This window comes from Strix uralensis, unplaced genomic scaffold, assembly GCF_047716275.1.
Source record: "Strix uralensis isolate ZFMK-TIS-50842 unplaced genomic scaffold, bStrUra1 scaffold_45, whole genome shotgun sequence".
Classification (NCBI taxonomy): Eukaryota; Metazoa; Chordata; class Aves; order Strigiformes; family Strigidae; genus Strix; species Strix uralensis.
Window position 1 is genome coordinate 1351722 of NW_027436714.1, and position 18878 is coordinate 1370599.

Genomic DNA, 18878 nt, shown 5'->3' on the forward strand with positions numbered 1-18878 from the left:
TTCTAATAGCCCCTGATTAAGGAGTCTCTCTATTTCAGGCTTTAAGCCTCTCCTGCCTTCTTGTGGCAAGTGATACTGTTTGATTCTAGTCGGGATCTCTGGGTTTCTAATGGTGACTTCAAAGGGGGTGATATCCAATCTACCCACTGTCTCTGGGGTATACCATACTTCTGGGTTAATCTTTTCTTCATCCGGCACTGTGAGGGGGCATAATCTGACTTTGAGTTCTTTTTCTTCTACTTTCAGATTAATTCTCAATTCTATAATCAGATCCAAGTAAATTATAATCTGCTTCTGGTAATAATAAAAATGTTCTAATCACATATTTGCATTTTGATTCAACAATCACATCATGAAGAACCAGGGCCTCAAATGGTTCACCTTTAGCCCCTATTACACTGATTTTTTCTGATGATACTTTACAGCCTGGAGGCAGAGCCTGAATGGTAGATATTTCCGCTCCTGAGTCCACAAGGAACTCTACCTCTTGTCGCTGAGGACCCACTTTAAGTTTTATCAAGGGCTCTTTGTTCTTTGGGTCCCCAGCACATAGAGCCCCTGACCCCACTAATCTTCAGAAAACATTTTCTCATCTTGGATTCTTCTCCAGCAAACCTTCTTCACATGCCCCTTCCTTTTGCAATAAAAACATTCCACTTCCTTCATATTAAAGCAGGCAGAACCATTCAATGAATGAAAATCTCTGATCCCAAAGAAACCATAGTCTCCAGGTAATCATCACATAAAACATCCATGTTCTGCACAGCTTTATTACATGCAGGTACTGGGGAATGCACAGAACAGTTTTCAGGCTAAAATAATGCAGTTTGCTGCATGTTTGAGTTGTTACACACTCTGCATTGCCTCCTCTCAACCTGAAACTCCTACTCCTGGGTCTAGACATTTAGAGCAAGGGTAGTTTAAATCTACCGAGACTGTTGCCCATGTACTTCCAGATGCAATCAAATAAAGCATCTGGGCAGCTATACCACACACGCGCTGCACGGTGTTTACATAGCACATCACAAATTACAAAACTGGTAAGCTCTAGGCCATGGCCTGTGAGGAGAAAGTCTGCAAAGGGCACAGCAGCATCCTCCTTCTTTGGAAAAGACACAACATTTATGAGCTGCCTAGTCAGTGCGCTACAATTATGTCAGTTCCCTGTCTTTTGGCTAAGAAGTACAAACCAGATTAGCAGCTCCAAAAGAATGTGGTCTGGGAGCAAATTAGCTTGAACTTGGCTCCCCAGCCCATATACCTGCCTGTATGCTAGAACCCTGATTCTCTTTTTTTTTTTTTTTTTCAACTCCTGCCAATGATGTAAGAGAGCTGCCTGCTTGAAGAACAGGCAGCCAGATTAAGCTGCAGATCTGCTCACTTTTTTCCCTCTTGGACTATTGCTTTCACTCTGATAATGTTTTACTCCGATTTTCTTATTTAAATTGATTCATCACTGTTAAGAAAAAAAAAAAAAGCTGCTGAAGCTAGCCAAGGGCTTGTATCTATCACAGTGATCTTTTGATCCTTGTCTACAGTCCTTAAAATACCAAGAGGATAGAAAGTTCTAAGCTGTCACCTTCTGATCACCAAGTCAAGCAGGCAAAGGTATACTGAATAATAAACGAGTCAGGAAGAAGTGAAACGACATTTAAATAGATCATTATCTGGGTATCCAAATTGATAACAAGAACAGTACCACCACTTCAAGTAGGAATCCACCTAAACTTTCTGAGCTTCTCTCAGCAATTCCTCTCCCTTGCCAATCTTCTATCTTTTCTAGCTTCTTCCTAATATTCGCCCAAGACTTAGCCACAAACTGACTCTTTAACAATGCCTGCCCCACAGGGATGGCAGGATCTATTCCCGAGTACAACTGTTATTAATATTCTGCCCTCGGGGAACTGACTCTCTAATTCCTTGAATTATGATCATTCTTAAATCTGCCATGTGGGTTTGGTGGCCTGGGTCTTGATTATTCCAGTTGGGTTTTACCAACAGCCACTTCTGATCTGCTGTGGGACCCACTTGATGTTGCTGGTCCCAAAGTCTCGTACCTGCCCTCCTGATCATATCTCGTTCCTCCATAGTAAATAGAATTCCTAGGATAGATTGTAATTTATCCCAGGTATATAAATTTGGGCCAAGAAACTGGTCCACCTGTTTGGCTACGCCAAGCGGGTCCTCTAATAAGTTCCCCATTTCTTTTTTAAAATCTCTCACATCTCCAGTGTTGAGGGGAACAGCGACATACCCTGCTCCCGGTTCCCCTTGTGCCCCCACTCCTGGCACAAGCATTTCTCTAAGGGGGTATAATCTTCCTTCCTTAACTTTGCTTCGGGTAACCCGCTGAGGGGGTCCGGAAGATTCGGGGTCAGAATCATTGGTTACAAGTATGAGCGGGTTAGAAGGGGGGGGGGTGCTCAGCACAGAGCCCCCTCGAGACAGTTTACTGCAGCCTGTCTCTGAGCAGAAGCCTAAACGCTAATTTGGGGCCCCTCGGTGCCCCCTGCCCCAGCCCCAACCCCCCCCCCCCCCGGGGCAGCTGGGTGCTCAGGACAGGCCCTCCCGGCTGGGGAGTGGGCAGCTCTGCCCCCTCCCCCCTCCCCCACGCTGGGCCAGGCTCCGCGACACTGCTCCAGGGCTCGGCTTGGGCAAGCTGCTCGGGTCGGGCCTGTGGCGCCCCGGGAACAAGCCCTGTCCCAGCTGGAGCCAGCAGCGGGAGGAGTTCAGCTGCCCCCTCCCATGGATCCAGAGGGCTTGCTTTCCCTCTGTCCCATCTTCCAGAGTGCCACTCGCTCGCACTCTGGGATTATCAACCTCCTAGTGGGATATCCGGCAATTCTTCCTTGCCCCCACCCATGGATCCAGAGGGCTTGCTTTCCCTCTGTCCCATCTTCCAGAGTGCCTTCTTTCACACACACACACGCTCCCCTTATTCGTGACTCGCTCCTTCGCAGGCTACGAGAACTGCACTACTAAAGGGTCCGCACTCGGGTGATCTCTTCGAGACCTCTCACTCACTCGCACTCTGGGATTACCAACCCCAACCGAACGGATAACTGCACAAACGCAAATACTTACTCCTCCCCGGAGTCTTCGATCGGTCTTTGTGCACAAAATTTAAGGGGTTCTGCAGATTCTTTTGCTCACTCCCGAGTCCGAATTAAAAGGGGTTCAGATATCCAGCGTTTTGGCCACGAGATCCTCAGACTGGGGGTATCCGAAGATAGGGCGCCTCCCCTATCTGGGGTTTCGCACCAAAAGATCTGGATCCGAGTCACGGCACTAAATTTGTTATTGATTAATTGTAATTTAGTGGGAAATAACCACTTCTCAATTTTTAGTGATGAATAAAATTTTATTAGCAAGCGGCGAGTGAGCAAAACAGCGCTGGGTGTGCCGGGAGTCTCTGCTCTACCAAGACACACACCTTACAGGACAGCACTGAGTCCCTTTATAGTGTAGGCTTCATCCATATTCATGATGGGCATACCCTGAGGGGTCTGCAAAGTTGTAAACAAGTTTCCCGGGCTTTTCTCCTGTTTTCCCAGGCTTTTCTCAGGTTTCCGTCACAGAAGGGGGGATGACTCAGCACAAGTGTTTTTGTAGTGGCTTGGAGATGGGGGCCATTTTAGGTCCCTTCTAACAACTGATTTTAACAATAGAAACTATATACATATATCTTATTTCTTATTTACATAAGAGAATTACAAAACTGTTCGGCCACAACATCCTGACTACAACTTCTTTTTCCCCTTGAGATTTGAATAACAAATACCATATATGTTTTATTACAACAGGGAACCAGACTTTCTATGTCTGTATGTGGAAGAGGGAAAAAAAGCATCTCTCTCAACTATTCTAGCTAGACATACATACCTCCAAACCAGACAAAACTGGCTTACTCCTCTAACCCAGGAGGGAACACACAGTGTCCATCAGAGGCTAGAAAGGTCACAGAGCTTCTATTTTCCTTCTTCCAAACTAGTCCACAGATGGGAATCGGTGCAAAACAGAAACACACCACACCTTTGGTTTTGCTCCTCAATCACCTTCAGTAGCAGGGAAGTGTATGTCTGAAAGAGCATTTAAGCACAGAGTTAAGTCCAAACACCACAACTAATCTAGAGTTAAGACTTTAGTACTTGAACAACATGACTTTGCTTTCTGATAGATAAAACAAACATTTGCTTAGGTTTTTGATGCTGAACAACATTTAATATGTCCTTGTGAAATTAAGCTGAAACCACAGACAATAAAACTCAAATGCTAATCTTTTTAAAAATACCTTTTTTATCCATGTTTGCAAAGAATCAGAGTCTTGTGTAGGAAGGGGCTGTGCTATAAATGACAAATGTGTTCCTAAAGGCTCCAATTACCTAGTAACAAAGAAGGGAAATAACCAAACATTATGCTAACATTGGGTTGGTTTGCCATAGTTACATCCTCTGATGTTTCTGTGACTGGTGACCTTTCAGAATAAATACTACAGGGAATAGTCTGTTCTGTGAAATGCATTTCATTTTGTTCAAGAGGCCAATTTAGTGCTTTCAGGTTTTCACAAGGTCAATACAATCTATGTACACACAAAAAAAGAAAAACAGAACTACACAGACTTCTGTCTTTTCATTAGATACACTGTGAAAAAAACCCAAAACAATAGAAAGGAACTTCCAGGATCTCTCCCACACAGAAGGCAATTTGCATTTCACTGCAGGAACTTTAGTGTCACCAAAATCTTTGTTTTCTTGCAATAAAACATAACTAATACACACACTTGGTCTAATGGGAATTTAAGACTCAAAGAGACCATCTGGGTCATTGAAACAATTTCTTTGAATCAATGATTAACCTGAAAGGGTCTAAGAAACATATATGCCAAGTACCACAGAGCATAGATGATGTTCTATTATCTCACAACGTATGACTGAACACCTTGGGACCAAAGCATTATTTTGACACACATAAAGTCCTAATTATACACATTTATCATTCTTTTTAACCCAGAATGGTAAAACAGACTCCTTGATCTCATGAACACTGCTAATCAAATTTGCTGTATTTATCCTTAATTTTGACAGAGAAGTCAGATAAAGAAGCCTCGGAGTTACTTTGGTGCCAGACATTTCACACACGGGAAAAGAAAACAAAAGCATTGTGTAACTCCTGTACAACAGGAGACAGAGATACCTTTTTTGTTTACAAAACCTCTGTATATCCACTGAAAAGAGAACTGATAGTGCTAAGACATCAACCCCTCATACTTTTTGTCTGACTGCTCTATATGTGGCAAGCACCAACTGATTTGCGTTTCCTCCCTTTATAAAATTTACTTAAAATACCAAAGGAGACATCTATCTTAATTTCATTTCCTCTTAGAAGGAAAAAAAAAAAAAAAAAAAGAAAGAAAGAAAAAAAAGAAAGAGAACAAGCACACAAACCAGACAGGAAGGTACAGCTACCCCTGCTGCAGTGGTTATGAGGCATCAGTGGTCATGGATTGCAAGTGAGAAAATCCCCACAAATTACATGACATGATCTAGTCTCCATTCACAAGCACAGCTGCAATCTAGCATAAGCTGGAATTGATACGCCTGACCTAAAATCCTAAACCAAGAAAAGCTGCCTGATTTATGACCTCCTTATTATTGCCAGTTTTCAGTCCTTAGATCCTCCCAGAACATATAAACTAAACAACGCACACATAAACCAAGTAATTTTTAGCATGGATTAATTCCCACATTTTGAAGCAAATGCAAACAGCACTGGATAGGCACATCATGACTGTTTTCATAGGAGTAGCAAAAACTACCTAATCAATTAAAACATTAAAAAAAAATATATATATGAATTTCCTGCAGAGAGAAATAGGCTGGAACCCTACTTTCACTGAATGAGAAAGTCTGTGGTTAAAACATAAAAAAAATATTCTCTGCTCCTATTAAATTTGATTGTAAGCAGACTGATTTCAGTCACAGCACAGACTGGCATAAGGAAAAAGGAAGAAGACATAGTTCTACATTTAAATACTTTGCACTAATGTAGTGCTCTGTACCCACAGGTCTTCAGACACTTCATAAAGTGTGAATAACTGCTCATCTCCCATTTAAAGAAACAAAAGCAACAATGCTAAAACAAAAAGTAGTGAGAGAGCTGAGAAAGGACTTGCAGACAGGTCTCACCTCCAAACCGAAACATGTATTTGGATCAGTTTGACCCAAAATGAAAATTAAAATATCCATGCCCCCAACTGGAAAATTCAGTTGCAGTATTCCAGAGTCATTCTCCGATTTTTAACTCATTTGCCTAGGCAGGATCAGTGCTGACATGGAAATATGAAAGACTTCTGTTTGAAAAAAAATCAGAATATCCTGATTTTCTTAAAAGGAATTCCCATTTTTCTCAGCCAGTCACAGATTCAGGAAACACCTTCAGTTCCTGAGAAGTTGAATTCTCAGCAAAATTGGCTATTAATTTAGCAGTGCTTTGCGTTGGCCGATTAGCAGTCAAACCTACATTTCATCAGACAGAACATGCTGTCTTCTATTTGATATGGCAGAGCCCTGGAAAGACTCCTCCTTCATGCTGTTTATTGAAAACAGGATCCATTTAGGTATAAAAACCAAACAAACAAGCAAAAAAACCCTCTTGCAGTTTCAGCAAGTTAACTCATCAGTATTGGCTTCTGTGATAGATAGTAAACTATTTATTCATCAAATTCAGTTAAAACAATGGAGAAGTAAATCACCACCTGAGCTATGTAAAGCTAATATTGCTACATTGTATAAAACTAACCGACTAACAGCAAGCGCTTAGCTTAACTAAAATAATAAATCAAGGCTGTGTAGGGGGTAGGTAGAAGATATAGTGGTGCGTCCTTATCAGAGCTTTAACAGAGACATGTAGAGACAAGAGGCAAGCAGAGACATGTCAGAGAACTACAGAGGCTGCGCAGAACCTTGGGGTGAAAAGTTCAACGGCGAGGAAGAGGAGATACTTCATCTCTACGACCACTATTCAGGACTCTGCGACCACCGCCCAGAACTGTTGAAGTTTACTGCGCAGAGAAACCTCATTAAAATATGAAGCGGGGGTAGGCGGGGATAGATTATGAATATATATGAGAGTTTCATTAATATACATCACTTTGTAACACATAAGCAAGACAAAAAAACTTCGAAAGTGCGCGCCATTGGTGGAGTTGAACTCCCCGGCCGCCCAGCGCTGTTTTGCTTGTTGCCGCTTGCTAAATAAACAATTGGAATTTTTATTGGCCCTGTCTCACATCAATTTGAGAATTTACCTATAACAGCTTCCTTTGTTGAAGCACCTTGAGCCTATTGAAACATACACCTTCACTGACATCTTGCTGTTCTGCTTGGAAAATTCAGCAAAAAGCTACCTATTTATCTTTGCATGTACATCCACATAAGTTATGTCAGCTGGCTGTCACCAGTGTGACCAAAGTTCTAGGCACACAGGTTACTGACCTCAAAACACACTGTTTGAAGTCCTTGTTTGACATAATTTGTGTTATTCTCTACGTCAATAGCTATTTCATCTGTTGTCTACTATATTTACAACTGAACAAAATAAAGAGAATAGAAACTATTACTCAATGCAGTTTTCCTTAGACATTCTCCTGTCTCACTACAGGAATAATTTCAGCTATGCTAGCAAATATCCTACCTTTTAAGAATAAGGATGTATAGGTATCTGCAATGAACATGAATAATTTCTAATGTTATTAAAAACTCAAAACTTCCAATTTAAGAATCATAGTTGAGAAACATGAACCCCTCACAAAAATGTGCCTGACTTTCCTCTTCATTACTTCAGCTGAAAATCATTCAGAACTACTACAATAAAATCATGCTCCATATTTTCACTGCACGATGAACATGCAATGTGGAGGTAGTATCTGACTTTTTTTAGGGAAGAGTGTACGTATAGCCAAATGAAACTGCGTTCCCAGCAACCAATAACACTGAACTTTGATATGAATTAATGATACAGAGGAAGGGCAGGAACAAAGGGAACTGGGGGGCAAAGGGGAAGATAAGCAACAGACTTGCCTAAAAAGAGGCCAGAAATCCCAAACTTGTGGTCTGTGTTCTCTTCCCATCAGAGGCAGGCATGGGCATTAGCTGTGGTTTCAACAGATCAGACCTGCATTGTGATATTCCCTTACAAACTGCAGCCAAGGAGGAGGGGCAGGGCAGGGAGAAAAAAAGAAAGAGAACAGAGACAGGGGGTTACAGCCAACAATACAATATATCCATCCCAAACAAAGATGGCATGGATCTTCCATCATCCCCATGTCAATGTTCTCAATAATATTCATCAAACAATTTATTAAGAATTCTGAGGTGAAAAGTTTGTTCATAGGAATGTTCCTGTGATGAGGCTTTAATAAATCACAGTTCCTGTATGGAAAGAAATACATACCACATTAGACTTCCCTTGTCAAAGTTCACTGCTGAGATTCTTGGTGGCCACAGCTGCTTTAGACACCCAGTAGCTACTACAGCATTCACCTAAAACTGAAACCAAAACATCAGATAAGAAAAATTGGCATGTGTAACACATACTCAAGCAGCACTGTGGCATAATTTGCAGCGTATAGCTACATTTGTTATACCTGAAATCAAGCCTCATGTTTATTTGTAACAGCAATAGCCATCTGATTAAAAAAATAATAAAACTATAGCATCTATTTCTGAATCATTTGTCTTGGATAATTAATTTGCCAAGAGCATGAGTCACCCAGTTAGAAATGAGTTAGAAAATTACTCATTTCTAACTTTATACTAATATTATCCTTAAAATAAAAGGATTCCTCCCTTACCCCTAAATTATTGCATGTTTTGTTTCTTTTCACAATGCCAAAATCTGCTTTATACAGAATTTTTGGATTGTTGGAATAATTATCTTAGGTTTATAACACCATTCACCCAGAAAGATCTTACGGTGCTTTATAAATGTCTGTGTATTCTTCAGTGCACCCCCATACATGATGCAGTACATGACAGTACTTGGCAACACTATACAAAAGCACCTGACTGGAACTGCAGTCAGATCCTATAATCTGTTGAAACAGCAAAGGGAAACTCAGATGCACAAAACTGAATTACTAACAACAGAATTTTGCTGTTTACAGCTCAGTTTTTGCAAAATGGGGTTTATTCTGACTACAGAGGGTCAGATCAGCCAGTGCTTGGTAACACTCATCATTTCAGTGGAAACCTTTCAATTTCTTCAGATTTCAGCTGTGAGCAAACTTTCAGTAAGGAAGCCTGGCCTGCTTCAAAACTCTTCTCATCCTTGGCTGCAGCATGTTGTGACAACATCAGGGCAGCATTAAATGGAGAACTTTATGCTGAACAACATTTGGAAATACTCTCTCTAACTCTGCAAGTCTGGATATGCCCAAAGGCTGCAATCCAGCCAGCCTCCTGCATATTTGACTCCTTGCTGAAGAATTGCCAAAGATGCAACTTCAGAAGCAATTTAGCCAATCTAAGACTGCCTAATAGATGAGAAGCAGCCCTGCTCTTTTGTCCCACCAGCATTTCTGCCTGCTCTTCTGCTGTCCCAGCACCTGTTTGGCCACATGGATCTACTTGCTGATTTGGCTGAAAATAATGGTATAAAAACATGTTTAAAAAACTAGCTGCTCATTAATCAACCCTTTGAGAAGCAACAGAGACTTCATGAGTTTTCATCATCTTTCATCTGCTGGTGCACTTTCAGGGAAGAAGACTGTGCTTCTCTTCAAGGACTGCAAAGAACACTGTAGTCCCATCGCATGGCACAAATACAGGCTCTTCTTTTCAGGAGTATGACTTCATTCTATGCAGGGCAGATGTCTAGTGTGTATTAAGCTCCCTGCCTTCTGTTTTTCCTACAGGATGGGCAATGGCCAGCCTGAAATACTACTAAAATATAAGCTTACAAAAGAAAAAAAAAGGAAGATGAGCTCAGACCAAAACAGGAAATGCCCTGGGCCATTTGTTATTGTCAAAGAGCCATTATTTTCAAGTCCTTTAAAGATGTGACTGGTTAAGAAATTTGTTTTCTAAATGTTAATTCCTTGCCCTTTTATCATGCTTTAGGATAACTGTGTTACCCAATATTAGACATTAAATTTAACATCTAAACTAAGCGGCTAGAAAGCAAGGTTCCTCCAGGGGGCAATTCAGGTTATGGTTATATTGCTTAGCTGTACCATGTAGCATAACTGGAAAGAACAAGAGTTTAACTTAGGCCTGAAACTATTCTGAGCATTTCTCACCACTGGCTCTACAGGAAGCCCAAGTTAAAACATCTGAAGGTCAGTGGCATGACTATCCCACTCCAGTCACATCTTCACTTAAGTTCAAGGAGAAGCCCTGAGTGCCCAAAACCATGATGACATTCCGAGGAATGGTACATAACATCAGAGAATGGCACTAGTTTCTGAGGTCAAGACAGACAGTTGACACTTGCCAAGGATAAAAGAAGCTCTGTCTTGGGTGTCAGAGCCAGAAAGATGAGTAATACTACACTGAAATACTGTAATGGCTGCACTGTAACATATCCTGCTCCTTGGATTTAGCCCATGTTACATGAGCAGTAAGCTTCTTACTCTTGAACCACATCTTTTTGAGGCACCTTATATTTTTGAGACACAGAAGTGTCCAGTCTTCTGGCTTCTACACAGAACTATATATACATATATATATGTACACACACCCCCCCCTTTAGTGGAGATCTTTCAGTTTCTTCAGCTATCAGATAAATATCTGATATTTATTTAGATATATCTTGGTATCTTGGCCAGTTTCCCCATTTCAGAATGGCATGACTCTAGATATGTATTGACTTCATGTTCCAATTTATTTACCTTGTTAAGCTTCTAGTAAGAGGACAGCAACAGTTGAGAATGTAATGAGCAACAGAATGCCTTTGGTAAAGTTTTCTGGGCTGTTCTGAGGGCTCTGGGACCATTAGACAGCTATTTACAGCCTCTGTTTTACATAACACTACAAAAGAAGAAACAGTATTCTCAAAAAAGTAATCCTAAGGATTAAAGCTTGAATTTCTTACACCATGAAGAATTTCCATAAGCAGCCTGGAACTGAAATAAAACTTCTGAAACCTCAGTTGAAATAAAATTCAAACATATGTTTCATTTCAGGAAAGTCAATCCTGAGATTTTTACCTTTAAATAATGGTTACCCATGTTGGTATTTACACAGCTCTGTGGATGATTGAAAAAGAATCAACAACACATGGAGAGAAATAGTTTTACTAGTAAGATTTGGAATTCATGCCCAGCCCTTAACCTGGAGGTTACAAGCTAACATACTGTCTGCAAAAAAAAATAATTAACATCATGTATGGCAAAAAGTGCAAAACAGGCCTAGTCCCAGACTTAGAGATAAAAAGACATTATGCAAATATTTGCAGAACATAGGCACAGGTTTAGAAATTAAAAAAAAAAAAAAAGAAAAAGAAAAAAGGGGACATTTTAGGGAACCAAACAATATTTGGATACACAGTTCAAACACCCTTCATGAAATATAAGCAGCACATATAAAAAACATTTTCTGAAGTAGCCAGTGTTCCTGTACTGTATCTGTCCTTCTGCATTAACCATACCACTCTATTTTTATGTCCAAAGGATGTAACCTTGAAACCCATAGGAAAACTAAGATGGCTGTGTGAAAACAGCGGCAAAGCTCATACTGACTTCTCTAAGTACAGGATTCGATTTATTATTCCAGCTGTATAGCCATTTCTAACAGTATGTCCTGAGACATCAGTAGAATGTCGGCTAGGAGAGAAGAATATTACACACCTAGTTGATACCAACCGTCACTCTTTCTGCTTGTGCTTTCTATGGCAAGGTTTTCAGTTATGTGATTACCAGTAACTCAAAAATGCCTGGTTTACATGATTCAGCATGATCACAACCCAAAGTGAGACAGTGTACCGGCTCTGGCTGGGATGGAGTTAATTTTCTGGGGCACATCACAAATGCCCCAGAAACTATATTTAGCAACCAGTTCTACGGAAAAGCCATCTATGCAGACTTTTCTTAAAAATAAGACAGCACGCAATTTAAGAGCAGTCATCTTTTCTTGTATAAATACACTTTCACAAAAAAACCTTTGACCGTATATTTTTTAAACAATAGTTTTACTATTCACAACATGTATCTTAAATACCTGATAGCTAAGCTATTTGCTACATGACTATGAATCAGTCAGACAAAACAGACTGAATGTTTTGACATTTGACAACAAATTGCATCAGACATTGACACTGACAAACAAAATGAATCAAACAGACAAAACATTTACAGGACAAATACTTGTGTCACAATGTGAAAACAGTTCTTACCATTTTCTCCAACGGAGGCCACTTTTGCTGTTACATTGACTACTGTGATACTGTGTTGTTTGGCCTGATCAGCCAACTCCTGTCTAAATGCTTCAGCCCCTTTCAGCAATAAAGAAGTAAAATACTTAGCCATCACTGGTGGTCTTACAGCATCTGTGCCAGAGTTACAGAAAGACCCTAGAAAACGCAGAAGAAAAATAAAAGTTGGGTTTTTTTCCCCTCCAGTTAGTAAAGCTTCAGTTTCCTTTGGTAGTAAAACATATAAATATATATATACGCACATACACACACAAAATATTTCTCAATTATTATTCATCTTGAGAGTCTATTAAATTTTACTCCAGATTGGCAGTTTAAATGAGTAGGGTATGTCACAGAAACATTTAAGAAACATACTTTATCATCATTTATGCTGTGATGATGTTAAAAAGCTCCTGTGAGGTTAAGAATGCACTGTATTAGGCAAACATGAGTACAACTGCGCTAATGGAAGGCCCTAATGATCCTGCCTTGAAAAGCTTCCTAATCATAGTAACAAAAGATTTAAATGGATGGATGGATGGATGGATGGATGGATGGATGGATGGATGGATGGATGGATGGATGGATGGATGGATGTAAAAAATATACAGCACACTAATACTGAAAAAAACTGCATTACTAATTCCTCAAAATATCCAAGCCATTCACTTATTTTAGTTGCTAGAGCCAGTATAGAACACTATTACTGTGAGGCACTTGGTTACACACGCTTCTTTAAGAGCTGTTCGAATTAAAGTAACCTGAGAACCTAAGTACACTCATACACTTGGTAAGCGTAATGATCCAAGACACACAATTATGTTTTCAGGTACATTTTTAAGCCTGTTGATGAGAGATAGAAGTTTCTGATTTCAAAATGCTAGATCTGACCTTCAAAACAGTAATCATTTATATTACCGTATTGCAGAGAATAATCGATTTTGAAACTATTTGGTTTAATTACAAGATTAAAAGGTTGGTTAAAGCTGAAATGATCTCTTTAGCTCATCAGAGAATTATGCAATAAATCAAAGGGTAGAATGAATAACCAGGGTGGAGGGAGAAACAGCAATAGCTTTTTTGTCTCAGTTGCACTCTTTCCAAGGACTAAGTCTTGAGTTATTCAAATTGAACAACATACATCTTAGTAAATATAGTTCAAATCTTCTCCTATGTAAAACAATACAGCTCCTGCTCAAGGAGTAATACTATGTTTGCCATGTACATGCTTTCAAATGAAGCTATGAAGATTTGAAAATTATATGCTGAGCACATGTAGCACATTTTTATAACACAAAACCCTGTCATGGGACCAGGTGGCCTCAATGCATCTATGAAAAGCACACATGCAGCAGTACCTAAACATGCCTTAACACAACCATGTCTCCAGCTGTGAGCTCCCTGTCTCTTCTCTTCTCAGTGAATGACTTTAAACGACCACAGGGCAACAGGCAACCCCAACACCTTACTTGCCACAGCAGCCAGCCCTGGCGCTGGGAAGCCGCCAGAGGCCAAGTGTCAAGGCCCGCGTCCAGCACCAGGCGCTATGGCTTGCCTCCAGCAGCCCATCAGCGATCCCCTCCTTCCTCCCCAGGCCCCCGGCTGGCTATTTCACACTGCCATGTGCTGCTCAAGCCCCCTCTTTGCCGGTGGGTCTGGGATTCATTTTCCAGACTGTATTTTATGCTTCCAGAGCACCTCAAGGGAGCGGCCTCATGACCATCCGCCAACTCCTTCCTCCCACCCTGCCCGAACTCCCGCAATTACTCAGTTAACCAAATTACCCACGAAACAGCCGCAGCATTTGGAGGCTGGCGGCTGGCAGAAAGCCCCTGCCCCTGGGGAAAGGGCCCCGACTACAGATACCGCCGGGGACGGCTGCGGCTCCGGCCCCACACCGCCGCGGGGCTCCAGCCAGCCACCCCCCACCCTGCAGGGCCAGACCCCGCCTGCTCCAGGCCGGGGACGCCCAGCCCCGCTCGGATCTCCCGGGCCTCGACGCTGTCACCTGCCCCCGGGGCGACGCCTCCCGAGCTGGGGAGCGCCCGCGGCAGCCCCCGGGCCGAGCTGCGCTGCCACGCTGGGCGCCTTCTGCCGGGGCTGGGCGCGAGGGCCCGGCGGGGTCGGGGCGGCGGCGGGTGGGCTGTGGCCTCGCTTCGCGCCGAGGCGGCTTCCGCCAGCGCTGCCGGGCCAGCGGGGCCGGTGGGGCCTTGACGGTGGGGCCGAGGTGCTACGGCTGGACGTTACGGCGGGCCTCGCGCTCCGGGCCCCGTCACCTTGTCTCCCGTCGTTAATTTGACGTAAGTTCAGGTCCCTTTGAAGGAAGAGACGCTGTGCTGGCCGACTGACACCGGACCGCAACGTGAATATCGTCTGCTTGCCAGTGACTGCCTCTGCGCCCCTCGGTTCAAGGGAAGGCTTGAACGTATGCACGCTGATGCACAACAATTACACGGACAAACTCAAGTCATTTTTCTCTTAAGTTTGTGCCTTTAAAGCTAATCTTGAGCAGGAAACAAGCAAATAGTTGAAGAATTGAAAGTCAGCTGTGGAAAAAATATATTGGATGAACTGGGAAATGTGACACTGAAGAAGCAGCTTATTGCTTAAAAGACATAAAGGAAAATATACCTATATCAGTAAAGAAGAATGCACAAATCAACAGCCTGCAAAGTCATGAGTTCACAAAATCAGCTGTATATGACTTAGAAATAATGTCACCTGAAGGCAATTGATGGCACTGGGCCAACGAGGGTACCACTATATAGGTTCAAATTAAAGGCAGTGTGAAATGCACCCACAGGACTGTGCAAATCACAAGACAAATGACACGCACTGCCCTGAAAGACAGGTGAAAAGGGGCTGATATGGCAGACTACCAAGAAGGTAACGCAGCACACCATTTTCCTCCAAGGCACCTCTGTGACAAGGAACGGGAGCTTTCCTGCCAGTCAGCTCCAAACAAGCCCTGCAGAAGAAGGACTCTCCTCCAACCAGGATGGGAAGGCAGCGCTGTCAGGGCACAGGGAAGCGCAGCAGAACCAGGAGTGCTGAGGGGAAACTGAAGTGCTTTGTCAGTTCCCCGGGGAAGATGAGTTGAGTACAAAGACGCTGAAGCCAGTTCTGGTTTGGCTGCTGCTCAGATGTGCTGAAGGATGCTGGGCCAAGTCCCAGAAGTGTTGACTGTGTCTCTAATTTCTTCTGACAGCAGTGTAAAAGCTACCCGAGATACGCTGTCTCAGAGGGCATCATCTCATCACTCTGATGAGGAGACTATCCACAACTTTTCAATCCTGTCCCAAATATAAGGAGCATAAGTTTCTAAGGGTAATGACGAGAGCTGTAACAAGTAATTCATAAAAAAAATCTTTTCCCCTTGCAGAGTGGCACCCTTGCTCCACAAGTTATAGAGGACTTAAAAAGAAACATAATCAAATTTCAGGAGCTAATGAGTTAACACTTTTGGCAGCAGATATTTTTGTTGCAACTGGCTGTCCTTGCACAAACTACTTTAAGGAGAATATATTGGTGAAAAGCCATATAGGTTATTTACATAGATAGAGTTTCATCATCTCCCACTCCAAAACAGGCTGGGTTGGTTATGCTGATGTAATGTTTTCTTTATCATGGTTTGTGTGAGGCTAGGAGCACATGTTAGATTGTGTTTTGCTCTTTTAGTATGTTGATGGTAGTCCTTTGAGATACTAGTTTAAATTACGCAGCATGTGCAGTATTTTAAAATCAGTTTCAGAAATCTAATATTCAAACAAAACCAAAATACTGCGTGTACTATGAGCTTTGTTATGCCCCAAGTTCTGCAGAAAACAGCACCCAACATTTTTAGGAATATACCTTGAAAAATATTCCGAGAAGATCTTCAGTTTTCCTTTTCAACAAGTAGAAGAGAACAACTTTCAGGTTTGCTCGCAGGAGCTAATTTTCCCCTTTATTTGAGAACCATTCTCAGTCCCTTCCTGGTATGAAAAAGGTGGTTTGGCATTAGGTTAGTTCAGTAGTTTGAATTCACTGTTCTGTTCAGGATAGAAACTAAAATACTTTTTAAAAAGTTAGCCTAAGTCTTAAAGAATGTCTACAAGAGCTTTTCGGTTTTGTTTGGCAAGCAATTTCAAATCCAAAATCGCATCACTTTCTGCTGTTAAAACACACCGACTCTTGCAACATGGCCTGCATCTGAACTGAAATCAAGCACACATCTTTTACTGATACGACACAACCTCTGTTTAACGAAAGATGGGATATAATCTTAAAGACAACCTCATCAAAGCAGCTGATACAGGATCTGTGTAGAATTATTCTTTTACAGAATTGCTTGCACTAGCTGGCATTTTCTTCAAATGAAAGACAAACGTTTGGTTTTGGTAGTTATTGACTACTTTCAAGTTACTTTTCCTTTTATTTCAATTTAAAACAGGCAGACATTCTTTATTAAAGTTCAAAGAATTCCTGTCTGAGTCTAAAGAGAAACTTATGGTGATTTTTGTTACCTAAATCCGTACATTTCCATACCCTGACATTCTAGAAAAGGATGATCTGTTTGGCATTATGATACTGTTTTGAAAATGAAGCCAAAGGATTTCTCTTACTGATGTTTAAGAAATTAAATCCCTATCATGCAAACCTGGTACCAAACAGTAATTTCCACCTGGGGAAAGTTTTAAACAAAGATACCTTACAAAGTGTTTTCTACAGCTGTCACTCTGTCAGTATTGTAATCCAGGATGAGGAACAAGACAGCCTGAATTTAAAATTGGAGTTTCCCAATTGTGCTGATCCCTGCTCCGATATAGGGCATCTGCAGCTTGAGCACGTCACCTGGCCTCTTCCCTTTCACTGCCTGCAAACAGTGATTATATACAGACTGCAAAGCCTCAGCTTGCCTCTCAGCCTGCAGAACGCCTGTGGAAATAGCATCACTTTCATCACCCAGAGTATCGACAAGCTCGAACTTACATACATCCTTCTGCCAGACCTGAGGGACCAAAGCCCGGGCACTGCAGACGGCGAGGCAGGCAGGTGAGGGCAGGCTGCGGGGCAGGCCCGGCAAGGCCAGGGCGCCTTCCCGGGGCAGTCGAGGTCGTGCTGCCGCTGAGAGGGCGGGCCCTGGCGGCTCTGGGTGCCTGCAACACAGAAGCCTCAGAGAACACCCCTCGCAGCGCAGCGCGCCCCCACTGCGAAGCCCAGCCGCCGCCTCAGAGGAAACCTCCCCCCCGCACCGCCAGCCGGGCTGCCCGGCCCGGCCCGGCCCCGCCGCGTGCCCCCCCCCCAGACTACATTTCCCGCCGAGCCTTTCGCCGCGGCAACGTCCGCCCTCCCTTGCCGGCGGTCGCGTGACGGCGCCGAGCTCTGCCATTGGTCAGATTTGAAAAGAATCGCGGCCGTGCCTTAGTTTTGTTGGTGAGTCGCAACGGTTGCTAGGGCCGCTCAGCAGAGCCGAGCGGCTCTCGCCTGGAGGAGGTCGGTGTCTGGGCTCGCTCAGCCTGCCGTGCGCTCTCCGGTAAGGGGTTGTGGGGCTGTCGGGCTGCCGGCCGCTCGCTAGAGGAGGGAAGGAGGCGGCGGTTTCGACCTCGGGGTCGCGGAGCTGGGAAGCGGTGCTGGGGGGTCTGCGTGGCGGGCGGTGCTGAGGGGTCTGCGTGGCAGGCGGTGCTGAGGCCTCTTCCCCTCGCTTCTCCCCTGGCACTACGGTGGGTGAAAACTTGTGGAGCGGGGGATGTGTGTGTGAAAACTTTTAGGTACTGCTGAGGGGCATGCAAGTCACGGGTAGCGTCCAGGGCTATGACCAGGCCATGCGGCAGTGTCCCGTAAGAACGGGACAACACTGCGAAGCCTTGCAGTGAGAGATTGGTAATTGCGGAGGAAAACTTTTCTTTTAAATTTTTTAAAGTGTAAGTACTGATGCGTTATGTTTCTTTATAAGCTGCCAGCTGTGAGGTTTGGAGCCTTTTCAACCCTTGTGCTGTCTGACAGTGCTACAGGTTGTGTGTGTACCGTGACCAGGTTTTGCTTTGTGTGCCATTCTGGATACCCTTCTCTTAAGGTGTCTGCAGCTCTAAACTCTGTTGTCACGATAAGCAGAATTAGAATAACGTATCCCAGTATACAAGTACATTTTAGAGGCTACAGCCGGGCAGTATACCTGTTTACCCCAGAACATCTAAGGTAATTACAGTGCTGTATGACACAATGTGCAGACAGATGGACAGTTTGCATCTTGTGTTTTACATGCTATTAGTGGTTCAACCTGACTTATCTGAATGCTGGGCTCATATGAATGCTTTGAATTCCAGCTTTGCATACATAGCTTAATGTTTGTATTTTGCCCCTTAGGTAAAAAAGCACAGAGTGAGAGCATAATCTCGACAAATCACACTTTAAAATAAGCTTATATTTAAAACAACTAAACTGTCAGTTACCTAACAACTATGTTTCCTGTCAAGGTCTGGTAAGAG

General features: G+C 42.9%; 1 long non-coding RNA gene across 1 annotated transcript; it reads right to left on the minus strand.

The window, feature by feature from the left end:
• Positions 1 to 3345: 3345 nt before the first annotated feature.
• Positions 3346 to 16379, minus strand: LOC141938465 (uncharacterized). The gene is made up of 5 exons (XR_012627301.1): positions 16264 to 16379; positions 12391 to 12567; positions 8452 to 8546; positions 8079 to 8197; positions 3346 to 4079 (listed from the first exon to the last, which is right to left on the minus strand). It is a non-coding gene; the product is annotated as an uncharacterized LOC141938465 (long non-coding RNA).
• Positions 16380 to 18878: the final 2499 nt, after the last annotated feature.